The sequence below is a fragment of the Mus pahari genome, chromosome 17, assembly GCF_900095145.1.
Source record: "Mus pahari chromosome 17, PAHARI_EIJ_v1.1, whole genome shotgun sequence".
NCBI lineage: Eukaryota > Metazoa > Chordata > Mammalia > Rodentia > Muridae > Mus > Mus pahari.
Genome location: NC_034606.1, coordinates 12,754,870 through 12,764,589, shown reverse-complemented (window position 1 = coordinate 12,764,589; position 9,720 = coordinate 12,754,870). Strand labels below are relative to the sequence as shown.

Here is a 9,720-nt window from a genome sequence, read left to right as displayed (position 1 = left end):
TTAACCTAGATTAGATTCTCACTCAGCTCCGTAAATACACATTTTAATTATTTAAGGAGGAAAGAATCTACATTGAGAACTTCTACCTCCTCAACTCAAATCTAGCTCTTGGGAAGTGCAGAAGAAAAAATATGTGTGAATTTAGGAAGTTATTGAGCTCTCTCTTCCACCATGTGGGTGTAACCAAGGGAAATCTGGCTGCAGCACATTTCACGGAGAGTCCTGCTCTTCTATGCCATTTTCCTCATCCAGCCATACCAATTTTAAGCAACACAAACATTTATTATAAATTTGTTCTCCAATTTTTGAAATATTTTTTGTCTCCTAACTTCATGACACATATCAATACTTCTAAATATTCCAAATTTACATCCAATCATGCAAGTTGCATATCTACCTATGTCTTGGGAAATATGTGTCTCATATTTAATGGCTTAGATAAAGTCCCTGTTTATATAGAATTTATATAATAGATAGGATGAAAGGAAAAATAAGAAAAAATAAGTTCTCTTTAGTGATAGTGATTGTTAGAATAACTAACAGATAGACAAAATGATACAACAGTTAATATGAAGTTAATACTTAAAAGCATTGAGAGAGCAAATCTCTCAGACCATTGAAGAAAAGTGAGCACAAGAAAAAGGAATGTCCTTGGGAAAACGTTCTAATGTAAAAATTACATGTTTGTGATTGAATGTATAGTATATGAATATAATATTCAGATTATAGAAAGATCTATAGATGATAGACTGACAGAAAGATAACCCTAAACACACAGAAGTAGAATGAGCATTTATAGGTAGTAAGGGCCATTGGAGGAGTCAGTTAAAGATTCGCTAATTATAACCAGATTTGTAAAACTTGAGGAGTGATTATGAGTTATTAATTTTCATTAATCCATACAATGTCTCTATGGTGATTCCTATTAATGTAGTTCCTAGTTCTTAAATTATAAGCATTTTATTCTGTGTTAATGAGTTAATATTTTCATCTTTGTTGCCCAACTTCCTATTTGTGAAATGTGTTCAAGAGCAAATCACCTGACCTGCCTGACTAAGCACTGCATACTTATTGCATTTCACTTCATGCCACTTTTCAACATTCCATAGATGAGACTAAATCTAAAGGAACAGTGAGTGAACTACGATATGATAGTTTCTGTAGAGCTTGGTTAGAACAGATTTTTGTGCCACATATTAAAGAGATGCTGCTGCCAGATTTCCTCCAAGAAAGTTAGCTGTCAAATGTGATCCCTGTATTGACTTGGAAGCAGAATCTGCACTGAATAAAAACTTGAGTTGGTGAAAATAGAAAAATTGTCGAGAAATACGAATGAGAAGGAACAAATGGACAAGCATGAGAGCCATACATTACATGCAAATATAGCAAAGAGCAATAATATAACTGTGTTCCTGTATTTTAAATAACACTGTGTAGCTAAGGTGCATGTGGAGAAAGAAGCAGGGATCCATGCTAGTGTTCCCTTAGTCATTCATGCTATGGGAATATGCACATAATATAACAAACAAAAAGGATTTAAAAAGTGAAGTTTAGCTGATTTATTATTGGAAATAATTGAAGAAAAAGAGATGAACTGAATATAACTTAGCAAATTAACTATAGACAGAATATTAGACAGTGAGAAAGACTCAGAAGCAAAAGGAGAACACAATGTAAATATATATCTTTTAGAGTAAATGCAGAATTCTTAGAGATGTTGGACTTCATATTGGAGAAGGAGATATAAATAAAAATAGAAAACCACAAGCATTTTATTAGGAGTCAAAAAACAACAGCAACAACAACAACAACAACAACAACAACAACAACAACAACACTGCACTCCTGATTGAGTCAGTTAGACTCACTACTTACATACATTATTTCAAGATGAGATTAAATCTGAAGAAAGAGTACATAAAATATGATATGAGAGTTTCTGTAGAGAGTGGTTAGAATGGACATTATAACAATGTTATCTAATAATTGATTTATCTGTTCTATCATATAGACTTTAAACTAAAAATGTGTTATGTTATATAGAGTTTAATCTAAAATGAAAATGAATACTTTATAACTATTTGACATCATAAATCTTTGAACTTAGAGCAGACATTTCAGGAAAGTTAAACTCACCCTCCTATATGCCTGCATCAGCCCATAAACCCATACACAGTTCAGATAGGACTTAGCAAATTTATATACTACAAATTCATTTCCAATGATGATGTATATTTCAAAACTAATGATGACTAGATATTGTCAAATCATTAGAGCACTGACCCAGTGAATATATCTCTATTTTTATAATTTTTATTGAGATAATGGTATAGGGAAGTAGTTAGAACATGAGGAATGGCATATTCCTTCAGTAATTAGACCACTTGAGATATGCATTTTTATCATATTTTTGTGTTTTCTTCTCTCTGATTCCTGGACATCATGATGTAAACTTCCTACTATGTCATATTCTCATAGAATAAGGAAATGACATTTTTGAATTATGAACCAAACAAATGTTAATTCTACTAAAATTGTGCAAGTCAGGTATTTTGGTGACAGTAATGGAAATACATAGTAATGCAGATAAATGTTGCTAGAATTGTTTTTGTTGTTCTGAACAAATTAGAACAACAACAACAACAACAAAACCTCAACACTTTAAAAGTCCAAGTTCTCAATGCTAGATGCATGGCTTAGTCACTGAAAATATTGGGTTCTCTTCCATTACCCAGGGGGCAGCTTGAAATCATCTCTAACTCCTGTCAGAAGTCAGGAGGAATCTCATTTATCCTCTTCTTGCCCCTGAAGCCATAGCACCCAAATGGTGTGCAAAAGTACATCAAGGTAAGTGCTTTAACACCTAAGAATAAAATCTGAAAAATTGAAAGTCCAAGTGTCTTTGGAACATTTCTACTATAAAAAAAGATGTTTATGTATGGCTTATAATTTCCAAGAGTTAGAGTCCTTAATCACTATGGCAGGAAGTATGGCAGTAGGTATTCAGGTATGATGCTGTAGCAACAGCTGAGTACTCATATCTGCACAGTCATGAGGCAGAGAGTGATACTTAAAAAGGCACACTCTTGCACTCTCAAATCATATCCTCTGAGTCACATCTACACACTATATCAACAAATCCCTCCCAAACAGTGTCATAAACAAAAGGAACCAATATTAAATACACCAGCCTATGGAGGCAATCTTTATTCATTCAACTACATCAAGTACTTTTTAAAAATCTAATCATATATGAACACATACTAGATCAAAAGCTAATTAAATGTGTTTTACTACAAGCGGGAAGAAACAGGACGCAATCATGATAACAGTAAGACAAAATCCAAGTTCGAAAATTAAAGTGATTTAGTATATGACATCTGGACCACATGATTTTCTCGGTACAAAACAGCTTGGGTAGTTCTACTCCCTGGCTCTGCTCTCTACAGTACACATGCAGCTTTTCTCATGGTTTCAGGCTAGCACTAGTTCATACCTACTAATTTAATTGGTGAACATGCTGTAGTTTATGCATATCTAATATGCTGAGGTCTCCATTGCAATTGAGGTTTCCATTCCCCAGTGGCTTTCTGGTATCTTTGTGCCTCTAACCCTGTCATATGATGCTAAGCCTCTTCTTATCTCCATGATCCTTCCAATTCTGAAGTATTCACTACAATTGAATCTGTACTTTTAACAAGGACTTCTTTTCTTCCACAATTTAAATTCCCAGTTTCTCTTCCTTATCCCCTAAATCCTTCAGTGTCTCTTGCTCCTCAAAGCAGTAACATATGAGGAATTTTACATAGTGACTGAGTTTGGCTGTCGAATTGAGATATATCCTTAAGACCCTCTGTGATAACTATGAGATGACCCTAAGAGCTACTTTTTAGAATATTCCATTTCAGTAATACTGATCGTCTATTAACTGTTTTTGGTTCTGCAGCATCCGATAACCAGCTCCAGTTGTTCAAGTTATGGATAGTCTTTACTTCAGTGATTCTGGTGTCTTTTTAATGACATCTCACTCCTCAGCCACAGCTCACCAAAAACAAAATATTATCAAGTCAAAATATCATGTGACATTTCCTGATAGAGTCTGCCTTTCCTTCTGAAATGTCATGAGCCAAACCTACAACATGTGTGAGTCTCTTAGTTATTATCTTTCAAGATTCTACACAATAGACTTTTCAGTTCTATACATTCAGTGACATCTACATCAGAGGTCCAGTGTCTTGAATAAATCTCTCCAAAGCATTGTTGTCAAGTCTGAAATATAATATATGCTGATAGAAAGTAGCAGGTATGCAATTAGAGTTTTATACTTATTCAAAAATATTCACAGAACTACTAATTAAGAAAATCTATAGTTACTAAACTGTCGTTAATAATAAAATCTTTAATAATAAAATATTTAATAATATATCGGGTATAATGTGATTTAACTTCAATTAATATGTCAAGTTTTAGATGGGTCACTAGCTAAATAAATTTATGTTCACTTTAACAAGCTTACTTAACAGGCAGTGGTGGTGCTTGCCTTTAATCCCTGCACTTGGGAGGCAAAAGCACATGGATTTCGGAGTTCGGGGCCAGCCTGCTCTACAGAGTGAGTTCCAGGACAGCCAAAGGCTATACAGAGAAGACTTGTCTCAAAAAACAAAACAAAACAAAACAAAACAAAAAAAAACAAAGAACAAAAACAAAACCCAAAAAACAAAACAAGATTGCTTAAATAAAAATGGCATATAAAGTACAGCATACATACTTTCTTACAATTCTTGGACTTCAACTATTTCTTTAATTTTGGTATTATTTTTAAAGTTATTTGCATATATATGCAAATCATATATGCATATATGATTTAAAAGAAATTACATCAGAGAAATGTGTGAATATGGGAAATAGTTGTCTAAAATTAAGGAACCATGAAATTATTATACAAAAACCACTTTATAAGCTAACTGAAAATATAATGCAAACAGATTCTTGGAAGGGAATACACTGTTTGTTTGTTTTTTTTAATTGGATATTTTTGCATATGTAGCAGAGGATGGTCTTGTCATCAACGGGAGGAGAGGCACTTTGTTCTGGGAAGGTTCAATACCCCAGTGTAGGGAGAATACTCTCAATGGATAGTTAATGCTGCTCTCAGAAGTCATAGCTTTCTCAAGTTAAAATCCCTTTGCCAAACTTTATATGCCCCATACAGGGGAGCGCCAGGGCCAAGAAGTTGGAGTGGGTGGGCAGGGGAGCAGGGTGGGGGGAGGGTATAGGGGACATTCGGGATAGCATTTGAAAGGTAAATGAAGAAAATATTTAATAAAATAAGTTTACAAAAAAAAAATCCCTTTGCCAAATGTGGACTACTTTCCTATGAGTTGTGAGTCAAGTAATTCAAACCTTCCCAAAGCAGTTAAACTTCCTACCTTTGTTCTTGAATCCCACAAGAACACAAGAATTAGCTGCAATAATCAATTTCCGATGAATTCACAAACTTTGGAACGTAAGTATCTGTAGGAAAATGAATGGCAACAGAAAAACCCTGCAATAGTTGGGTATCTATGGAATGTCACTAGCTAACGACTCTGTAGTGATTTGAATAAAAATAGACCTCATACATGTATATATTTGAACATTTGTCCCAAATTGATAATTCTGTTTGTGAAGGATTTGAAGGGAAAAACCTTATTGGAGGTGATGTGCCACTGGATTTAAGCTTTGAAATTTCAAATTCCCAATCCCAATTAATTCTCACTGTCCTATGCATCTGGGTCAAGACTTAAACTCTCAATCACAGTTTCAACAGCATGCCTGGCTGCTTGCTGTCATCCTCCCCAAATTGTTGTTCATGGAATCAGCCTTTGGAACATTAAACATTCATCATACATTTTCTTTGAGTTGTCTTTGTCACTATGTTCTAGAAAGTAACTAAAAAAGAAAACACTATCTACCACTATCCACGGATTCATGGATGCTAATATATACTTGTTATTATTAACAGAGTTAAAACACATGACTGGGTAAATCATATGCCCAGTGGGAGAAATTGTTGAGTTGTATTGCTAAATGCTCTTACATGATTTTCTAAGTATTTTTATTTATATTCATACATTATATTTTGATGCTGCTAGTCCTCTCCTAGAAAACTGTAAACTGAAATTGTGGTTAATACTTCAATATTAATAGAAAACATATATAAGTTGAGGGAGATATATATTGTGATTTTTTTTAACTTTCACCTTGACACAAGCTAAAAAAAAAAAATCTGGGCAAAAACTGCTGTGAATACATTGGATGGTCTACAAGGATGTGGTTGCTATTTACTTGTGTGAAGAGAGATACAGATGGGTGCAACCTATTTTGAGTAATACCACCCTGCTCAGGGGGTCCTGCAATGTATAAGAAAGGAGGCTGAGCAATATGCAGAAAACAAGCCAGAAAGCAGTTTTTCTCTATGTTCTCTGCTTCAGTTTCTGTTGCCAAGTTTCTGAACTGCTATATTTTCTGTCCAGAATTCATTTGATGATTTATTGTAACCTGAAAGTTAACATATTCTTTCCTTCCCAAAATACTTTTGATTATGGTGGTTATTATCTCAGCAAGAGGGAAAAAAACCTAAGAGTGTAATTGCTAGCAAGTTGATAGGGTATTACTGTGTTGTATATGAAAATATTCAATAAATTTATTTTCTTGGAGTACTATAACTTGAAACATGCTATTTACATAAGTCCTTTTTAGAGACCATGGACAAAACCATATTTCACTTTGACTCTGCTATTTTGTTGATATTTAATTCAAAACAAAACCTGATTATATACTAATGATGCAGAGAATTCTCTGAGATCCAGAGAGGAAAAGCTGACATAATATAACAGATGCTTGCTTTCAACTGCAGCTTTTAGGAAACACCTTCTGAATGTGAAGTCAGTTTGTACTCAGTAAATTCATTACTGGGGAGAGCAAAAAGAAAATTAAGTACATAATCTGTGAAAGAGAGAAGCTTTGAGTTATGAATAAGAAATCGCTGCTGTTTGATCTGGAAAAAATTAAAATATGTGTATATTTTCTCAGTTGCATATTTCTCTTTATCCTACAATCAAAACAACAACGACAACAACAAAAACACACTTTAATGTAGAAGACACTGAGACATTTTAGGAGGCGAAAGTGAAAAAGTGGTCTTCTGGAATGAACCCATATATATATACATCTATGGCTGACATATATACATATAAATGTATACATATATACATACACACATACATATACATACACATATGTATACATATATATCCATACAAATATTCACATATATATGTATATATGTATATTCACATATATGTGTATACAAGCATATATATACATATGCATGTACATGTGTGTGTGTGTGTGTATATATATATATATATATATATATATATATATATATATATATATGATTTTACATATATATAATCAATTTATTCCAGATATAACACAGAGACACACCATAGTTCAGGTCAAGTGGGCTGTATGTGCTCTGATGGAACTAATTCCTACTGTACAAACCAATACTGCAATGCAGTTATTATGAACACAAAAGAGGAAGGTTGTATCACTTTTAGGGGATAATTAATACTGCAAAGACAAATAATAGTGTAAGGAAATAACAAACAAAAATAGTGTAAGGAGAAATATCTGTACTAAGCATTGTGAAGATAGCAGGCTATGGGAAGAAGAGTAGGGGCCCTCTACCTGCCAACACTAAGCATTCAGAAAATGCTCTAATGTGTACACTTACAAGAACGGCACCCATGTGAATTTATTGTTAGCAGCAATGAGTGCACATCTCTGCTGTAATGTGTATGGTAACTGGAAGACAAATACCACAAATCCCTTCTTTGTTCACATTTTCTATAAACAAATTAAATGAATGGTCCCAATTAGCAAATACATGTCATCCATTATTTTTATGAGGGGAAAAATGGTAATTGAAGAAGGTTTTCCAGTTTCTACCAACCTAAATAATTATGCATAAGACAAGTGACCCTCTGCAAATTAGAAAAAAATAACAAGGTTTTTCTAAATGCTGAAACATGGAAATTTACTAATAAATGCTATGGAATTAGAACATTACTTAACTTATTTCACAGATTATTGATTTGATGTCCAGTAGAAACATGAATATAGATCGTGACAATTAAGAGTAATTATAGATTTATAGTGTTTCATATATATTTCATTTTAAATATTCTTTAAAGGGAAAAATGAGAGATAAAATAATGTATAGTTCTCTCTTGGTGTGGTATATGTACCTGTTCTTATTTGTGTGAACATTTGGATATGAGTGTATTCCTCTACGTGTAGAGGCCAGATAGCTACAAAAGAAGTCTTTTTCTTTCGTTTTCTTTTTTTTATTAGATACTTTCTTTATATTCATTGGAATTTTTAAATTTTAATTTATTTTTAATTTATTTTTTACACTCCATATTATATTCTCTGCCTTCCCCCGCATCCACTCTCGGCAATAGTGTCTGGGTTTGGTGTCTACATATGGGATGGATACCCTGGTGGGGCAGTCACTGGATGACCTTTCCTTCAGTCTCTGCTCCACTCTGTCTCTGCATTTCCTTTAGAAAGGAGCAATTCTGGGTTAAAATTTTGGAAATGGGTGCGTAGCCCCTTTGGGCCATGCCTAATCTCTGGAAATGGTCTCTGTAGATTATCTCTCCCCTTTGTTGGGTATTTCAACTGATGTCAGGCCCATTGGGTCCTGGGAGCCTCTTGCTTTTCTGAAATCTGAAACTTTATGGTGGCTACTCTCAGTTCCACATCTATTCCTAAACAACTCTGTCCAATTTCCTGACCCTCTGTACATCTGCCTCATCTCTTCCTATACCTGATCCTGCCCCCCCCTCTTCGTCCCAAGTCCTCCTACCCTCTATTTCCAGCGATTATTTTGTTCCCTCTTTTAAGTAGGACTGAAGCATAGTTTGTCTATTTTTCTCTTTGTTTTAGAGACAACATCATTCAATTGAACATGGAATTTATCAGTTTGTCTACACTACCTGGCCAGTGAGCTCCAGAGATGCATTTGTCTACAGAAATCGCTGAGGCACATAAAGTATACATCATACCTCCTTCACAATATGCTGGAGTTTGAATTCAATTAGTCAATATTGTTAAGTGGCATTTATCAACTGAGACAGCTTTCCATCTAAATTAAACTTCTTCATGTAATACAAACAAGATAGACATCCCAACTAATTTATTTTGCTGAGAAGACTGATATTGATAATAAAGCATTAATGTAGTTGATGAAAAAGATTTATACACAAAGGAAAAATAACCTATTACATAATGTAAAATTAATTTATTTTGATTGGAGGATCATTTCATACATAATATGTCTGTTCGGGGACAATAATGTTAAAAAGCACCAAGACTTGAGTAATGCTATTTTCAAAGTATTTAATTGAGTAACTTAAGACATCATGCAGAATTTTAATTTAAAAATTCTCACAAAACCCACTGGAGGAGATAAACACATGTGATTCCACATTCCTATTCAAAGTTCTTGCATTATTTTTTGTGATCTTCACAGTAAACTGAACAAATAATGAGGACAAATGTTAAACAAAATATCCTTCCTTCCTTCCTTCCTTCCTTCCTTCCTTCCTTCCTTCCTTCCTTCCTTCCTTCCTTCCTTCCTTCCTTTCTTTCTTTCTTTCTTTCTTT

At 33.8% G+C, this 9,720-nt stretch overlaps 1 long non-coding RNA gene across 1 annotated transcript in view; it reads right to left on the bottom strand.

Moving 5' to 3' along the window:
- Positions 1-1,800: 1,800 nt before the first annotated feature.
- The window catches only part of LOC110334499, a 129,896-nt gene continuing 121,976 nt past the window's right edge, over positions 1,801-9,720 (bottom strand). Inside the window, exons 3-4 of the long non-coding RNA XR_002381120.1 lie at positions 2,648-2,863; positions 1,801-1,837 (exon numbers count right to left, since the gene is read on the bottom strand). This is a non-coding gene — a long non-coding RNA (uncharacterized LOC110334499). The remainder of the gene's footprint in view (positions 1,838-2,647; positions 2,864-9,720) is intronic.